General features: G+C 40.5%; 1 long non-coding RNA gene across 1 annotated transcript in view; it reads left to right on the plus strand.

The window, feature by feature from the left end:
- The window catches only part of LOC102447874 (uncharacterized), a 193,673-nt gene that overhangs the window by 172,837 nt on the left and 929 nt on the right, over positions 1-19,907 (plus strand). The window contains exon 2 of the long non-coding RNA XR_012900988.2: positions 16,857-16,950. This is a non-coding gene — a long non-coding RNA (uncharacterized LOC102447874). The remainder of the gene's footprint in view (positions 1-16,856; positions 16,951-19,907) is intronic.

Genomic DNA, 19,907 nt, shown 5'->3' on the forward strand with positions numbered 1-19,907 from the left:
TGCCCCAACTCCTGCATCCCCAGCCTCTGCCCTGGGCTCCCCAACCTCTGTTTTGACTCTTGCACCCCTCGCAGCACACCCTCCCCGTGCTGAAGGACCCAAGCAATGCCAGGTAAATATGCTAGTGATCAATAAGCAAAATATAGTCTATTTAATCCAACTTTCACAAATATGCTCGCTGGTAGCTTTTGGTAGGAATTTGGGAATATCTTTGAAGTCTCCCACTTGTTGAAACTATATTATATTTTTCTTTGCATTGTTGTTAATTTCTATTGCATTCATGTAGCAAATATGACTTGTTCTGTGAGACAAAATAGTACTGGTAAATTCTCAGAGTGGATATTGATACTGGTAATCAGAGTTTATCTTTACAGACAGCACGGCTATCTTATTTTTAGTAGTATATAGTCTGAATAATTTTGAGCTGTATTTTTAAGAAAAAAACTCCATATTTTTTCTTCACTCTTCAATGTATCACATGAACACTTATTGAAAGATGTATAAAATATTACATAAAATATTTAACTTCTATTGAAGAAACAAAACACATTTCAATCCTGTTCAACTGAAATCTGGCTGTCTGGAGCTTTGTTGTAAAATTTGTGTCTGTTTTTTTCAGCTTGACTTTATTCCATTGTGGCCTACTGAAGCACTGCTGGCCTGTTTTCCAAAGCAAGCGACCATAGAGCTATCTACTAACAGGTGTCGCCAGTTCTGCCAGTGCTGGATTCTAGGTTCACAAGGCCAGATCAGTGGCCAGTACGCCAAATAAATATGTAAGCCATCTGCTTTAAAGAGAGCACACAATCTGAAGACTTCCCTAGGCAACCACATTTTTACTTATTCCAATTTTTCTCTTCTACTCTGAGATGCTCAGCTCAATGGAGTTGTAATGTGTAAAGAGAAAGCTTCTTGGGCCTCCCGCCAGTTTCTCTGGGATCGATTGTACAATCAATCTAGTTTTTATTATGTTTTTAGTTAGTGGATTGGCAAGCATTTTATGCCTTTGACACTCAGCTCACACAAGCACATCGAGCACCTTAAACTCTCTTGTTTGCATGCTAACCCTAACCGTAAATTCCACGTGTTCACACTGCTAATTTCTGTTTGCACTTGAAATGACTCAATTTATGCACACAATTCCTTATATACATATGATAATGCAGAATGTTTTAAAAAAAGTGTAAGAGGTACATATTTAAGAGTACATGTCCTTAACCTGTACTAAGCTTAAAACTAACCTGGAAGTTGGTTTTTGAGCTGTAAGGGAGGAACGAGGTTTGTGAATTAGTTATCTACTCTTAAAACAGTCTTGCTGTGATTTTTTTTTTTTTTAGAGTGAATGGGTGTCCCATTCTGGGGTGCAATCCAGAGGAGGGGTTGTGTCATTGCCTGCTTCACAATCTTGGGTGCCTCACAATGATTTGCTGTTGTAATTCTTAACCAGGGCCATTCACAAACAGCATAAGGACATGCAGGCCCCATGCCCTGAGTGAGCATATATAGCTGCAGTCCTGTCTGCAATATTCCTGACACAATCTGATTCTATCAGCCCTGGTTACTGCTTGCAGGTTGACTCCAACACACTCCCAGTCCTGAATCTTTCCAAAAGTATATGTTCTGCACTCTCTAGCCTTTTTTGATTCAGATATTAATAGTCCATTGCCCCTGTATTCAACACTTTGCTGCTTTAACTGGAGATACCAAATGGTTCAGTTTAAACATAGCACTGGATTGTTTTAAGTGAATTAAAGTATGAGGTATCAAAGTAAAAAAAAAAAAAAGGATTGCAAGAGAAATAAAGAGATAAAACATTTCCTTGTAGCTATAACTTAAGAAGAAAGGCTTGGTTAAATGTCAAGTGTTATCAAGTGTTTCTAGAAACAGGGCTGTCCAAATTCCTAGGTCAGGACCTCCCCCATAAGTCAAAGGGCTGGTTCTTTTGTCTTTTTAGATAAAACTGTGAGAGAGACAGAGTGCTTTGGGTTTTCTGACTCTTTTCTTTTATAATCCAGTTTGCAGTTTCTGAGGGTTATCCCTCAAAGCAAAGTTTATTCAAAGCAAAGAAAGTGCTGAATTCCAGTGGTGAAGGAGATTCTATATTGTTTGCTAAAATGAAGATTGATCTGTTCGTATACCACTTAATTGCCAAAGAAAGGCCACTTGACCGGTGATTGCTAGTCAGCTTTGATGATGCCTTGGCTAAAGGTATTACTTTTCCTTTGTCTTTGAGAAACCCGTTTACCCCCTTTTCACAATTTGTCTGGTAAACACAATGTAGTTGTGATTTCAGTTTGTTAATAATTCTTAATATGTTTTTCATATATATTCTACACAAGAATATTAATAATCAGTGTATTACTAGTTTTCAGTGTGCTGGGTGTAAATACAGGGGCACTATCATTCACAATAGGTAAGCTGGATTACTTGACATAACATCCTTTCTAAAACAACTCCAAACTATAATACATCTCTACTTCTCCTACTTCAAGCATTTTTTGAATATTTCTTTATTTAAATTTCTTCTTGACATACACCCCTTTGCTTTCAGCCTGCCGTAAACCACGGCGATCACATGAGAAGACTTGACTCAAAACAGACTGAATCTGGAATATGGCTCAATTATTTCTGTCATGTCTAGCAAAATTTTGTTGAAATCATTTTGTCAAACTACCATTTATATTTTGCTGAAAAAAAGAAAGAGCAAGTTTTCAGAGCTCTTTTTAGGAGTTCTTGTAATTTGTAGTTGATGAAAGTTGATTCTCTGGCCAAGCTTTTATGTAGGTGCCCATAATGGGCTAGCTCTGTCTCCATTCTCAGATGCCCCAGGAACTTCTCAGAGCCTCATTCCACTGAGTGGCAACTTCATATGCTTTATCTACATTCCCATCACCATCAGTACAATCCTGGGAAGCAACCTTGTATACTGGGTTTCTCTACTGTTAGCTCTTTCCTTCAGGGGTGGGGAGGACCAGATGTCTCCCATCCTGGAGATTTCTCTGTACCCTTGGCTCGTCTAGCTGGTTACTCCCTCTCACTCCCATTTTACTGCCTTCCTATATGCTTTTTATAGGATAATAGGCTTATCCAGCTTGATTGATGCCTGAGTGATCAGAGGTCTGGCTCACCTGCTAGCGCTCAGCTCTATTATAGTACCCATTTCTTAGTATCTGAGCATCTGCAGTTTCAGAAATCTGCCTGCAGTTCATGTTAACTAGAATATTCCCCATGGCTGAAAAGTTTGTCCTTTGGCTAAGGTGAGTACATTTATACCATACAGATTATATTTAAATAACCACTAACTTGCAGTTGAGCAACCATAATGATATTTGCCCACTTTTTATTCATAGATTAGAATGCCCCAGCTATGATACTAGTGGTAGTGGAGGACTGGGAATACTTTAGTTTGATACAGATGCAGGTATCCGCACATGTGCACTTAATTTACAACTTTTTATTCTTCCAATAGTAGCTGAATGGAATATATCAAGTTTCTTTAATTATCCACTGAATAGAATACCCTGTATCTTTTGTGCACTGGCTTCTCTGCTCCATTTTTATTAAAATTAAACATCAATTCAGATTAACAGAATTAAAAGGCACATTATGCATGCTACAAAAGACAGGTCATTCTGAAACCCTTTTGGATATCAAAACGTGTGTAATATTCATGCTTGGCTGTGCTTTATCCAACAATTAGTCAACATGCAAATACTGAATATTATAAAATTCAGCTTCTGTTTAAGTGGTTAGCCATAATTACGTCTTTTATAATTTATCCAACTAATGCTGGTAATGAATTAGCAGGGTTTTTTGTGGTCTCATTTGTGCTTCCAGAGGCATTGGATCATAATTCAGAATCAGCTAAGCTCCGCTGTAGAGTACAATGCTGTATAGTGCTATGGACCTCGTTGCTTAATGAGAGGCTTTCTGAGTTAATGTAATCTGACTAGACAGAGATTTCCATTCTAACTGGTGATATCTGCATTTCAGATAATGCCTCCCTCTGCTGTGGTGATAGCAATAGGGTCTATAACATCATTCCAAAGAGACAGCTGCTAAAAAGCTATGGGTTAAATCCAGACATGAAGTATAGCCAGCAATACTGAAGACTCCATCACATCCCAGGGAGATTGCTTTGCCTTACACACAGTCAGCAGAATTGATGTCAGAAGGTCATTATAATTTGGAGCCACATCTATCCTTGCTGCCTAGTGTAGCTCTTAGTGCTGCACCCAAAGGAGAGGTTTATAACTCCTCTGCAATGACCAGAAGTGGTGGGGTGGAGGGAGAGAAAGCCCTCTGGCAATACTGGGTTTGTCATCAAGACAGGTTTGGATTGGTATGTGTTTGTATCACCAGGGGGACTAGTTCATGTCTAGTCAGGAACTGACATCATCCTGTTCAACACATTAGGGATCCTGACCTCAGATGAGGGTTTTCTTTCATAAATCTCTCTAGCGAGAGCTGGAGCTCAGCCTGCTGGCACATTGCAATTCTTCCCAACCTCCATCAGAGTTTTATTGGGGATGATTTCTGTTAATTTGAAAAATGTATGAATTTGCATATGCGCTCTCCTTTCCTGCCGTGGCATGTCATACTCCATGGAAATCAATCGTCTTGGGCACGGGGGAAGGCAGGCTCTATGCCAAATAAAATATCACATGCGTGGTCAATTTTGCTTCTTCCCCTTCTACGATTGGGTACCTCCCATCTTTGTGTACCCAGCTGGGCACATTCTGCCTGTTTCTCATGCTCCTTTAGTTGTGACTGTCTCCTCCCCAGTTTTTGAGGCTCCAGGATCTCTGGGATAAGCCCCTTCATAAGTGAAGCAGAAATAGAAGTTGGAGCCTGAAACACAGCTCTCTGAATGAAAAACAGGAGACTATGGTTTGGGAATTCATTCTCTGCCCTAGCCTATTTTTGCCCAATTGAATTTCCGGAAAAGCAACGATGCTCTACTGTACAAAATCAGCCGCTATTCCGGAAAAACTATTCTGCTCCCGCTCGGGCATAAGTCCTTATTCCAGAACACTGTTCCGGAAAAGGGCCAGTGTAGACAGCCCAGCAGTCTTTTCCGGAAAAAAGCCCCGATCGCGAAAATGGCGATCGGGGCTCTTTTCCGGAAAAGTGCGTCTACATTGGCCACAGACGCTTTTCCGGAAAAAGGGCTTTTCCAGAAAAGCAGCCTGCCAGTGTAAATGCTCCTTTTCTGGAAAAACTGAAAACTGAATAGTATTCCGTTTTAAGCATTTCCGGAAATTCATGCCAGTGTGTAGACAGCCCTCATGTTTTGGGCCCATCAAACTGTTCTGGAGTTCTTAAAAGGTATCCAGAATATAGTGCTTTTATTTGGGCCAAAGATAACACAAGAATAGCTCTTTTCAGCATGCATTCTCCAGGGGATGTGTTTACAATACATTGGATTGCAACACTCCACTATGCCTGCCCTCCCATCCCGCTCCACCATCAGGTGAAGCATAGGTGCTGACAGTGCGGAGTGTATCTTAGACTTTTTCCGGTGACAACAGAGATATCTCCGTAAGGTGTTTTCCACTTAGTCTTCTTGGGAGCTGAGTGTGAGGCAGGGGGTGCCAGCAATACCGTCCTTGACTTATCCACAGTCCTCCACGGTAATCCTTATTGCCCCCGAGTCGCTGAAGTAGACTTGGTAAACTTACCTGCTCCAAATGTCCATGAGACAACCACGGTGCTTTCTGTTGATTCCTCATCTCTTGACCCAGGACGGTTGGCGTCTTTGCCACCCGAACTTACAGGCACTCCATTTCCATGCATGGTTCCTCAATGGTTTACCTCAGTAGAAGCAACATGCTCGGATCAAGTCAAGCAAATCTTACTGAACAGTCATAGAACATCAACAAGAAAATCTTACCTTTACAAATGGCAGAGGTTCTCACAGTGGTCATAGCAAAGATGCTTAGAACCAACCACAGTCCTGCTGTGCGCCATTCTACAATACATTCTAGAAGTGAAAGAATCAGGGCTGTCATTAAGCTCCCTGAAGGTCCACCTGACAGCTATAATGGCAATTCATCAACCCATTGATAATAAATCAGACTTCACTCATCCAACAATGAAATGCTTCTTAAGGGGTATATAAAATACTTTGCCACCTACCAGAACTCCTGTCCCAGCCTGGGCCCTCAACTCAGTCCTTTGGGCTCTCACTTCCAAACCATTCGAGCCTATGGCGACGTGCTCCATGCTCCACCTCTCTATGAAAGTGGTCTTACTGGTAGCCATCACATCTGCGAGGAGAGTGAGATTAGGGCTCTCATGACAGATCCCCCTGTCACGATATTCCACAAGGACAAGGTCATTCTCCGTCCTCACCCTAAGTTCCTCCTGAAGGTTCCCACCCCAATCCATTGTAATGAGCCTACAAACTTACCTGTCTTCTTCCTGAAACCTTACATTGATAGCAAAGAAGCTGCACCACACACTCTCGATGTCTGTCAGGTGAAGATGGCTTGGGAGAATCATGATTTTAATACATTTCGCAGATTAGGTCAGCATTGTGGCTTTTCTTGTAGTATAACCTTAGAATTCATCCTGATCCCTGTTTTTAAATGGATTTCAATCTGTTCACTGGAAACCCATGGCAGTAGATGAAACTTGTAGTAAAACAAGAGTTAAACCCTCTTTCAGAGAAGATGCAGCTAAAGGTACACATTACAAACAGAATAAAATGCAAAGTACACAATGCTGTAGCAACATATTTCTACAATATAAGTCAAAGATATGTTAAGTTATATACATGTGAAACGCCAAATAAGCTGATTAGAAACTTCAGGCTCTATGTCAGTTGCATTGTGGAAGCCAAGAGGAAATTACTATTTTTTGCCTGTTGTATAAAGAACTTCTTATAAACTAATGAAATAAGCTATCATACTTTCTGGTGAGAATATTTATAAATTAGTTAACTGTTCCCTGCAAAGATGGGTAACTATCTCCCACAAATAATCTACTTGTATTAGATGCAACCACACAGCCCACTCTCTCAGTAATTATCTAGGAAGAAAGACAGCAAAAATAAATTATGCATAAATAAAATGACTTGATGCATGTAAAAGAAGTTAAATGCCACCGTTTCAATACTGAAGCACTTCTGTTTTCTGCATCTAAATGGCTACATGAGGAGTGGTGGGGGGAAGCCTGCTGGATATTATAATAAATGCATTTTCTGTATAAATACTTTTCAGTTTCATTCTGTTCCATGCTGTATACATCTTTGTTTCCCTCTTCATCAGAGTAAATGGCTGCATTTTGGCTGTAGCCTGGAGACCATGCATTAAAACAGCACTAATGAGAATGGCAGCCAGAAGCAAGAGTACTTACAAAAGATAATTATTGCTTAGATTATGACTATCAACTTTCCATTGACATGAAAATTTTACATCTTACAGAGATATTATATAAGCATTGTCATTCACAATGTAGCATGACAGAAATGAATTTAGTCTCAGCTGCTTGTAGAATCAAATTATGGGGGCCGTTCTTTCAACGCAGAGAATTGTAAAGTTGGAAATTAAGAAACTGAGATTTTTCCTCCCCCACAAACTCAATGAGAATTGTACTGTTTTTCTTCCTACCATGTGACCTTAGACTAACATGGGTACCTGCAACATACTAACTAGGGGAGAGAGGCAGGAAATGTACAGGAAAAGTGAAATTCCCAAATGCCCACAGTCCAGTAGAAGGCCAATACTTCCTGAATATCTCCACCAACAATGGGGACACTATTATGGAATGTCATGTTGGCCTGGCATGGTCATCTTATGAAAAGAATAATAGCAATCTTAAATAGTCCTTATTTCTAAGATTGAATAGGAGAGCTGTGTGCCACAATATAATTTTTATTTTTATTTTGAAGCTATTATGGAGGGATACCTGGAGTTTATGTACCTGTCTGTGGCAAACACACATTAAGGATCAAAAGCCTCCATCTAAGATACTTCTATGGCCCTGTGACGGGAGAGTGCATATCCCGCACTAAGCTGGAAGGGGTTAACACCACACCATGGGTAGATGAGGTCCTGCCTTTCCCCTTCCCCCAGCCAAACTGTGCAGGCTCAAAGTGCTTGTCCAGTATAAAAAGGAAGCAACTCAGCTCACTCTGAGACAGACACCCGAAGGAAGGACCTATGGTAGAAGCTCCAGCTGAGAACCAGTGGGTGACCTGGGAGCAACCAGTGAACCTCCTGTTTGAGGACCTTGGGGATCCTGAGGCATCCTGGATTGCCACCCCACTGAGTATGGTAGGAAGTGACCCAGGGGGTGTGAGCCAGTGGTTTCTCCCATTTGGGTGAGTTCAGTGTGGCTTGGTGGGATTTTCCTCTGAGCCAGTGCCAGGACCCTGTGCTGGGACCCAGTAGAGTTGGGTGAGCACAACCCCCTACCTGGGGTGCCAGGCTCCCTGTTTTGATACTGGCCATTAGGACATGCTGCCCTGTAGCAAAAGACTGATACATACACTGTCTGGCTATTCGGCTGCAATGCTCTTTAGTGAAGAGTTGCTACCTTGATTCTGACTGTTAGGCCATACTGCCTTGGATACTGGGACAAGGGCCTTTGGCCTAGACCTTGGACTGTGAGGTTTGTGAGATCTGAGATCACCCCAGGGATGTAATTGTAGTGTCCACACACAGCCTGTAGCCACCCTTTTCTGGGAAGGGATGTGCATTCACTGCCACAAGCCCCCATCACAAACACATGCTACAGATTAGGATTGAGGCATAGACAGGAAGCAAAGGTTGCAAGGATCCTCAGCCATCTTGCAAACCTGGGCAGGGATCAGATGTTATGTAATCCTGTTCCCTCCTAACACCTGCAACCCCATGGTCACCAGGTGGAGAAGCGGGTGTCGAGAAAATACCCTGAATTTCTCCTGCGGACGCTTGCTGAGGTTCAGTTTCTTTGCACTTCATGAGCTATTTGCATATTCTGAAGAAATGCAATCTGCCCTTGAGATTATAAGGCATTAGTTTTTAGCCACCAGGTAAATGGTTTATTAGTTTATTTTTAAATGGGATAAGTAACACTCAGAAATGAGTGGAGAGGGTAACTCTGACCTGCATAGCATTGGACTCCATCAGGCCCGCTGACAGGAATGGCTAAAGGGGGAAATTGCCCCATGGCAGGAGTGGTGGTGGCTGGAGCCCCATACCCCTTTGAATTGTTGCCAGAGTGCCAGTCTACCTGGCTCAGAGGGCTTGGTGAGGCAATGTGGAGCATGCTGCAGTCTGGGTGGCAATAAGGATTGGCCCCGCCCCTTCTGCCCTCAGCCCTGCCCCTTCTGCCCTCAGCCCCGGGGGGCACGGAGCCTGTCCCCCGCACCTTACCCTAGGGCCTGCAGTGGCTGTTGGCCCTGGTTAGACTCAATCAACTCAGAGGTGCAAATGCAAAGTAGCAAAGGAAAGCCTCTCATTGTAGTAATGGCAGCACGTGTAGCCATGTTAGTAGCAATGGTTATGCAATCAAAACATTCAGGGCCATTGTTGTCTGCATATCCCAAATCTAGGACCACAACAGGCTATCCATGAATGCAAACAGAGGTGATAGGCTAAATTCTGCTAAGAGAATCACATATGTATGTCACAGCTGAATCTGGCCATCCTTAACCATTCTTGCCAGGACTGGTGCCAGAAATAAAAGTATAGACAAATAAGGTGTAGAATACCAAAAACTGTAGTAACATTATCAGAAAATAGAATGAAGGAAAAGGCAAGGAGTTAAGAACAGAAGTAGAGAGAAAAGAGAAAGTAGAAAAATGTGAAGTTTGAGATATTAACTCTTAGGACATGTTTATACTGCAGCTGGTAGCATGATTCCCAGCTTGAACACACTTGTTCTATCTCTGTTCAATCCAACACACTACCAGAGCAGGGTAGCTGGGGGAGCACAGATGTCAGGCCCCCTCATACATATCCAATGAGTTTGGGTAGGTGTACATGCAGGTGGTAAGCTTGAGCTGCTGCTAGTGTAACCCCATCTATGCTATGTTTCTGAAATCCTAGCTTGAGCAAAGCTGACTGTCATCTGTCCATTGAAGCTGGGAAGCACACTCCCAGATGCTTTTTGGAATCCTAGGAATAGAAGGGCATATCGACACTAGGAAATTATTTTGAAATAACTTAATTTGAAATAGTAACTCCTGAAATAACAAAATAGCATCTCCCCACTACAGGGGAGCCTCAAAATTAGTTGGACAAGCTACCTCGACTTAAAGCCCCCCAGGGAGCACTGGGGTGTAATTATTTCAAATTACTCTGGAGAGTAGTTATTTAGAAGCAGCAGCAGAGTGTCCACACTGCTACTATTTTGAAATAACAATTTCAAAATAAGCACTATTCCCCAAGGAAAGCAGAATTACAGGTTTTGAAATAACCAGCCTGTTATTTTGAAACAATGGGCTTAGTAGTGTGGATGCTCCACTTATTATTTCAAAATAACGGGGTGAGGGGTTATTTAGAAATAGCTTCCTAGTGTAGACCAGGCGACGGGACCTCGACAGGTCTTCTAGTTTAGTCACCCACACTCATGACAAGACTAAGTATTATCTAGGTCAACCTTGACAAGTATTTGCCTAACCCACTCTTAAAAATTTCCAGTGACAGAGATTCAACAACTTCCTGAGGCAATTTATTCAGTGCTTAACTACACTGAGAGTTAGGAAGTTTTTCCTAATGTCTAATCTAAACCTCAGTTAGCTCCTTGAGTGTCCTAGGATGTTTCAGAATATTTCATCATGTCCTGATGACTTGAAGACATCTAACTTTTCAAAATAATTTTTAATTTGTACTTTCCCTATTTTAGCCTCTGACCTCACCCCATTTTCACTGGCATTCACAATATTAGATGTCCAATTGCTACTAAACTTTGGTGAAAACTGAAACAAAATCATTTAGCACTTTTGCCATTTTCATATTTTCCATAATTGGTTTTTTCCCTCCCCTCATTAAGTAACAGGCCTATCCTGTCTGTGACCACCAAATGTACTTGTAGAATGTTTTCTGATGACCTTTTATGTCTCTAGCTAGTTTAATCTCATTTTTTGTCTCAGCCTTTCTAATTTTATCCCTAAACTCTTATGTTATTTGTTTATATTCATTCTTTGTAATTTGACCTTGTTTCAACATTTTTAAGAGCCTTTTTTTGAATTTCAAATTATTGAAGATTTCCTAGTTTAAACCAGCGTGGTCTCTTGCCTTACTATCTGTGTTTCCTACTTTCCTTCCTTCATGGGTAATATAGTTTGCTTTTGTGTCCTTAGTATTGTCTCTATAAAAACAGCCAACTCTCTTGAACTGTTTTGCCTCTTAAGTTTGCTTCCCATGGGAGTGTGTGTGTGCACGTGCATGTCTTACCTATCAACTGTCTGAATTTTCTCAAGTCTGCATTCTTGAAAACCATTCTCTTTATTGTGCTGTTTTCTCTCCTACCATTCCTTAGAATCATGACTTCTACCATTTCATGATTACTTTCACCTTTGCTTTTCATTTTCAGGTTGTCCGCCAGTTCCTTCCTATTTGTCAAAATCAGATCTAGAGCAGCCTACCCCCTAGTAACTTTCTCCACCTTCTGGAATAAAAATGTGTCACCAATACATTTTAAGAACTTGTTGGATAATCTGTACTGTTATTTTCCCTACAGATGTCAGGTTAGTTGAAGCCCCCATCACCAAGTCCTGTGTTGTGGGGAATTTTGTTAATTTTTTTAAAGCCTCATCTACCTCTTCTTCCTGGTTAGATGGTCTGTAAGAGTACATCTACATAGCAGCATTATTTTGGAATAACTCCAACTCATGGTGGCCCTCATTTTACGTGGAGTAAGGGAAGTCGAAGGAAGAGCGTTGCAGGATATGAGTAACAATTGTAGCTGAAGTTGTGTAGCTTAATTTGACTTTAGCCCTGCTGTGTAGATGTACCCTTACAAATCAAACCAACCCTGACAGCGTTGGTTTTTATTCCTTTTATCCTTATCCAGAGACTTTCAACAATGTTGCCTTCTATTTCCATTTCAACCTTAGTTCAAGTATATACATTTTTTTTATATATAAGGCAACACCTCATCGCTTTTCCCCTGCCTGTCCTTCCTGAGTATATTATCCCACTGAGTCCTTTGTGATACCAACTATATCATAATTGTGTTTTTACTAGTATTTCAAGTTCTTTATACTTATTTCCAATACTTCTCACATTAATATACATCTAAGATATAGATTTGAATTCCCTTCTATGTTCTGTCTTGTGTTTTTCTTATCCCTGCTATAACAGTTCACCTCCCCCCACCCTCGCCTAGTTCTGATTTTCTCAGGTCTTGATGTTTTTTACTTATCCATGGGGCTTTTGTCTCCAGCTCCCATCAAACACTAGATTAGCCAGTCTGTATCCGAATAAGCTCTTCTCCTTCCTTGCTAGGTGAGCCTGTCTCTCCTTAGCCGTCCTTCCTGGAAGAACATCACATTGTCAAGGAAGTCGAAGCCCTCATGGTGAGACCATCCTTGCAGCTAGGCATTCACCTCTGGAATGTCTCTGTCTGTACCTGGGCCTCTATCCTTGATTGGAAAGATTGAGAAGAACATCACCTGCAGCCCCCACTCCTTCACGCTTACTTCCAGAGCTCTGTAGTCACTTCTGATCTGCTGAGGGTCATAGCTCACAGTATACTCAGTACCCACTGGGTGAGAAGCATGGGGTAGTCGTCAGAGGGCCCGATGATCCTCAATAATCTTTCTGTAATGTCTCAGATACGGGCTCCATAGTAGGCAGCATACCTCCTAGGATGGCATGTCAGAGTGACAGATGCCTCAATCCCCCTCAGATGAGAGAAGTATCCTTGCTTATTTCTCTGGAGGGCCAGTACTTTCCCTTCAGCTTGATGCAGTTCAGCTGAACTCTTATCAAAACCAACTGATTATCACTCAGGGTCCCAAAACTCTGCCTTTGTTGGAGCCCTTGCTGCTTCTGGATGTTCAGATAGCAGTAGTGACCAAGAAAGTTTCTAGTATCTGTATTTGGTTAGACCAACCTTTACACTTGGATGCAGACCATGGTGCAGTTATATATGCCAATTTACCTCACAACTGGCTGTCTATCAGGCACCTGAGGAGTCTTTTGACTACTTTCACCTCTTATGTGCATTGAAATCCAGTGTAAATATTTTTCCTCCTGCAGTGTGCAAGCAACTCCCACTGATGGCAATAGAAGTAACTCATATCCTGCAGCAGGAGAAAAGGTCCAAGGTGTATTCTTTGATCAATATGTGGACCAGGTTTTTCTTTGAATAGGCTTGCAAACCTTTATTCAAAAGCAGATTGGGAAAGCAGGGATATGGAGCCATAATTTCTTGCTTAAATGTTGATTATTGCAACTCATTTTAATTGGCTAAGCTATCTTCTAGTAATTTCATCTGATTCCAAGTTCCAGAGTTTGCATTTTTACAAGGGCTGGAAAAATAGGATTCTGTTTTGTCCTACTTCTGGTGCTCATTAATTTTTTTTCTGGACTTCATTACCCTTAGAGTTCAAGAGCACAATTTCACACACACGTTACTGCTTTTGATGTGTAGATGAGCAGAATCCCTGCAGGGAAAGCAGGAAGGTCTCCTACATTTGTTGGATAACTGTTCTCTCTCCCTCCCTCTGTTTCTTTCTGCAAATATGACCTTATAAGTTTATCTACCTGTCTGAAGTCTTTTGTGCAACAATCAGCTGTTAAACCTTTCTCTGTGACATATGCGTTTCTTCAAGTTTGCATTCCAGTCACAACATGCAAGCAAAGTGAGTTAGGCCTCGATACTGTGTTGCTGTTATGTTTGCCTCCATCACAAATGGCTGCTTTTTTGTTCTGCATTTGTTTTTCATCAGGAAAGGCCAAACAATTTTTTTTCCTAATCAAAATGGCAGAAATTATAGGAATTCGCTTTTCATATTACAGGTTTTTGTCTTTATCTTATGTCTGAGGTAGTGGATACATACTGAGGAGTTGAAGGCCAGAGGATAATAGCATAAGCTGCTTGCTTGGAAAAACTACAGGGAGACAAATGATTAGAGAAGAAGTGCTCTGGTGCAGTGAAGTTAAGCAACTCATGAGGCGAATTTGTGGCCAGATTCTGCTCTCTGTTCTATCAGCGTAAACCTAGAGTTACTCACTGGTTTCAGTGCCATTATTTCACATTTGCACCTGTGAAACTGAGTGGATTTTCAGCTACCAGATGTAAATTAAGATTTGACCACCATGTTGGTAGGTATAACAACACCTTAATTTCTGAGTAATATGCCAACTCACTATCCTACAGTCTAAAAAATTTTACACTTAGTGATGTTTTTAGAAATATTAAAATAAAATATTAAAGAGCCATTACAATTTTTAATAGCAGAAGAATTAAAATCAAATCAAAGCAAGCATTTTAATGTTTGAAATCATGATAGCAAATTACCATAGCACAGCTCTCCAATTAATCTTTCATAACTACATTGACAAATATGTTCCAGTAAAAATGACACAGCAGAATTTTTGGGAGAGGTATGAACAATTATTTCCAATAATAAAAAGATTAAAGAAAACTTTAACTGAAAGTTTACAGCTGTTTGAAATGCTAAGCTCTTAAATAACTGTAAATGGTTCTGCACGGGGGTAGTTTGAAACAGTTCCATATGCAAAAGTAAAGCTAGTAAAAAAACTTAAAGTTCTTGAAACTGGTTTGTGTTTGAGTGTTGTCAAATGAAAATAAATCGTTAATAGGTATGTCCATGTATATGTGTTTGTTTTTTCTCTAGCCGAAATCGTCAAACGAATAAAATGTTTAAACAATTGCAGGTAAGAATGCGTAAGTATGGGTGGTTGAAATTTCATATTAAACCTTGTTTGGATTAAAAGTAACTTTTCTGTGTAACCTTGGATAAGTCACTTATTAATCTCTCTGTGTGTGTTGTGGCTCTACAGAAGAGCTGGTCCTGGCCCATTGTGAGTCCTTCAAAGTAGGGTGTGATATAGAGCAACCTTAAGACTTCTCTAATTTACACTGGGGCTCAATAGGCTCCTTTGTGTCTATAGAATATGGGGAGTGCAAAGATGTTTAAAAGCTACCTTTGTCCCCATGCCCTCTATCCCTGTCTCAAGGACAGGAAGGGAGAGCTGAAATTGAGTCCAGTATGTTCAAGGATACTATGGTATGGTAGTGTCAAGGTGTGTAGTGCCTTGTTGCACTTTATTTAGATTGATATATGATTTTTTAACATGGACCCTGTATCCAAAAGCCTCTCGTACTCCTTATGCTCCTTACCCTGACCTCGAATTGTTCTGTATAGCTTTTGCCTAAGGCCTTACACTCCAGACTACTAGCACAGACCTCTGTGCCCTCGGTGGGCAAGCATCATGTGCAAGAAGGCCAGAGGCTTGATTTCCTTTTTACTCTAGTGATTAAAAAACTGGAATACAAACACACACACTTTCCTTTGCCAGCTCTTTTAAAACCTAAACATATGACCTAATTCATTATTTTCAGTCTCACCAATGTGCACTGTGTGTTTATTATGGGTTAAATATAAAAACAGCTTTTATGTCCTTCCCCTAAAAAAACCCTTTGAAATTAAATGCTAAAAACTGGAGGTGTGTCTATAGGAATGATGTAGCAAAAACATTAAACATTTACTTCCTCACAATCTGCTGCATACACATTTCCCTGTATAATCGGAGACCTATTACACCCTGATCAGTTTAAGGAACCAGCACTGCTATCGTTGCAAGATAGTCGCAATTCTCCTAAAAGGCGGCTGTAATTTATTATGCTAAACTATTAAAAACAGAAAGACATTGTCCTGAAATGTTTGGACATTTGCTTTTGAAAACAGAAAATGAATATTGTTCATCTCAACAATGTTTCTGTTCAAAAAGAAATTTGAAACTTGGCACAAAACATTTATTTCCGGACGATGGGTTGTGTTTGTTGTGTACAATGTGGAAAATATGGGGCCTGACCCACAACCCGTTTGTCAAAAGAAAAAAATTCTCATGGACTTGTGTGATCTTTGGATCAGGCTCTTTCTGTGGTTTCCTTTTTGTATGCATTACATGGATCAAAGCAGCTGTCGTGGCTTAAGGAATATGCTGACTGTCCTCAAGAAATAGCCAGCAAAGCTGCTCTCCTCTAACAGGCACCTCTCCAGTGATGCGTGGTTGAATGCTAACACAAATTCTTGCTGTGTTTTAAAGTTAGAATTTAAGAGCTAGCTCAATCACATGATGCACTTCTGAGCTCGAGACTAGAAATGTAAATCAAAAATCCCATTTTGTTGTCCTGAGCTGGGATCCATGTTCATTAGCTCCAGTGCCCAGTTCACTTTCCCCTTTGATTCATTTTTGATCAATCACTTCAAACCACAACTTTGCAGCAGCAGAACAAAAGCTTAAAAGGTAAGGTTTGGCTTTTATCGCTTTCAAGTCCATGTGATATACTCTCATTGCATTACAGCCTTCCACTACAAAACACACCAGTGAATAATACAACAGAAGGTACATCTTTGAAATGAAAGCCATCCCTCAGCTTTCAGATCTGCATCAAATGTTTCTTAGAGGAGCAAATGAGATGCTGAGGAGCAGCAGCCAATTGTACCCTTTGTTCTTGCCCTGGAGAGCTCTGCTATTTCAAATTGCTCATTTGTGGTTCCTGGGGAGATTTCAGAAGACATGTATTTTAACTCACCAAGTTCTTTTTGTAACTCTACAGAGCTTCCTCAGGTTGGATCTAGCTTTAGGGAACTTGTTGAACTACCTCTTTTTAGTTTCTACAATTCTGAAAATTATTTCATTTTACGTAGAATACTTTTTTTCTAGGTAGTCTACATAGCTCCATTGAATTCAGTCCCTCTTGGCTAAGAAACAGCTGAATTTGACAAGGCTTGCACAGTGGGCATCCTCAGATCAACAGGTGGGATTAACCTTATGCACTTCCTAACGCATTGTGAAACATGTAAAAGATTTTGGAGTCACAGGAGAAATGGGGTGATGGTGGCGGGGTGTATCAGAGTCTATGTCTAGACTGCAGAGTTTTTCCAGGATATCCTGGAAAAGCTCTGTCTCATCCAGGGAACGCATCTGTTTTTTCGAAACAGTTTCCGAAAAAGCGGGCACATTTTTTTGGCATCCCTATATTCCTTTCAGTGAGAGAAATAAGGGATGTTCTGAAAGAGGAGATTTTTCTGAAATTTGGCCCCATGTAGATGGGCCAAATTTAAGAAAACCCTCTTCCGAAAAAAAAAATCGGAAAAAGTATCTTTTCCCAATAAAACTATATAGTCTAGACATAGACAGAGTGTGCATGGGGGTGGTGGAAGGATCGATGGAGGACATATTTCAAGTTGTTCTGAAGTTAATTAATGAAGCTAAATCTTGATCACTCATGTGAGTAGTTGGCAAGCGGACCCCTTGCCTGGATAAGGCATGATAGACTGTATCTTTCCTGGGGCCTGCATTGCAAATAGCAATTAATATATGTTTCAATAGAAATTAGATTTATTTATTTATAGTTATAGACATATTTTTATAGAAGGTTGGGGGACAGATTCTCAGCTGGTGTAAATCCTGTTAATACATCTGAAATCAATTATTTTATTGGAGCTCGGCCCATTTATAACAGCTGAGAGCCTGGTGCTGTACATTCTTTCCATGTTTTGGTAGAGTGGCACCCTCATTATGTATTTGTCACATTTTGCATTATTAAACATTTTAAAAGGAGTGTTTAATTTTATCATAAAAATCAGCTCTTGGAAATCTTGACAGAAAAAACTTCATGAGCAATTTCCTTCTTCCCTTTGGTGAGTATATCAGTGTAGCAAAGAACTGGCCAAAATTCAGATTTATCGCATGGGTACCTACTGTATGTTAAGAACAAAATAAAGTAAAAAAGCATATCAGATATTGGCACTCGTTAGAAGGAGTTGTGTATGTGAGTAAATGTCATGATAGAGAAATGCATTCCTTTAACTAGTTTGTTTTCAGACTACACAGATTATATATTCAATCATAATAATTTTAAAGGCTGTCTTGTCAGGCTTTTTTGTGTGTGATGGTTGAAATGTTGGTTTCTATAGAGCTGTTGTAAATAGACCTTTGCTTTGCAATCTTAATTTTCTAGGCTATGGGCCTGGTCCCAATTCTGCCAGACTTCAGTACACTTTGAACCAAGATCTCTACGGGTATTTTTAAAGTGTGATCTTCATTGACTATGTCTTTTTTTTGTGTGTGTGGTTGAAATTTTGCCAATAAAAAGGAAATGGAAAGTCACTAAGGAATTTGAGTATTATCAAATAAATACAAGGCCACCTCATTAGTAAAACTTGTTGGAAGGGAAGTAGATGAATACCCAGGAAACTCGAGATTCTTGTCTTAGAGTGTCTGTCTGTCTGTGTCTGATCCTCCCTTCATTGATGGGGGTATAAGAAGGGGCAGAATCTTGTTAGCCACAGTGAAAGACCCTAGATCCTCGCAAGGGCTGGCCTATCCCCTCCATTCCATGGAGGTATCTGGCAGAAGAATACTGCTACTTCTTTGCTTGGCTTCTCACTTTGTTCCTATTTCCTTTTACTCACCATCATCCACAAAGGAAGAGGGGCAGCACCAGATCCTCTTAAGGATGGTGATTTGGCATCCCCAATTTTGCTGTATGTGTAAAATAGTTCTCACCTCAGACCATGCCAAAAAGAATGTGTGGGAAAGAGAAGGACTCTCAGTCCACCATCCAGCCTTCCTTCCTACTGGTTAAATGGAGTCTTTCCTTTTGCTTGTAAATCAGAGGCCTGATCATCCATACAGCAAAACTAATAGTTGTAAGAACTAGCAGGGAGGAGTTTGACCCACAAATCAGACCCTTCTGATTATCCACTATAACAGATGGCAGTGCACAAAGCCACATAGGTCCCTGTCTGACATGAGTCTGCTGTGAACATTATATGTCATGACCTACTGACAGCATTTGATTTGATCTTGCCTTCTTCTTTTGACAAAGACACTTTAATCTCCTGCCATGTAAATGCTATGGGAATGATGTAATTGAGGAAGTCTGAGACCTACTTTGTGTTGAATAAACAAGGGCGCCTGAGTTCAGAAGCCAGTGTGTGGAACATTTGGTTTAGCAGTTGTGCTTTGGGTTTCACTCCAGGGGTTAGTGCTAAAATCTCATGCCTCAGTGGTGATGGGTGTTTGTGTATCAAGCCAAATGTTTCCTCTACTGTTTAGAAAAGAGGAGATTTTCTTTCACCACAGGCTTCAACTCAAAAAGTAGGTGATGGAGTAAAAGACACTAGGACACATGGAACAAACCTTATCTGAACAGTCGCTTTTTAAAATTCAGGAATGTCTGTCTTTGAATGTCTGTCTCAGAATGACTGTTAGAAACTGGCCTTTATCCTGAGTTCTCTACTTTAGATTTTGCAACGTAATCAGCCCACATAAATATTTATTGATCTTTCGGAAAAATAGTTTCAGAATGGCAAGGTTACTCATCTCAGTATTTCACTGTTGGTTTTCCAGATATGATTAGTATTGACTAAAGTTCCTGGAAAGAAGCAGCTCTGTATTCAGAGCAAATCTATTCCCCCTCCCCTTTTTAGTTACACAGATACAGTCTAATCCTAGTCTAGCTGTGGAAGAGCACATCATAAAGACTGTATTAGTCAAATCTGTGCATCATGTTTGGGCCTCGTTATGGGCAGTGGCAGATGAACACCTGCACCCAAGGGCCTGTGCCCAGGTATAACCGCACATTTTTGTAAGGTTTAATCAAAATGTTCATTAAACTCTATTTTTCAAGGACTTTTGCAAGATCTGCACAAAATATCTTAAAATTAGTCTATTATGAAATGTACACTTAATAGTAACACACATAAA

Source organism: Pelodiscus sinensis, chromosome 2 (assembly GCF_052426305.1).
Source record: "Pelodiscus sinensis isolate ZL-2025 chromosome 2, ASM5242630v1, whole genome shotgun sequence".
In the NCBI taxonomy this organism is placed as follows: domain Eukaryota; kingdom Metazoa; phylum Chordata; order Testudines; family Trionychidae; genus Pelodiscus; species Pelodiscus sinensis.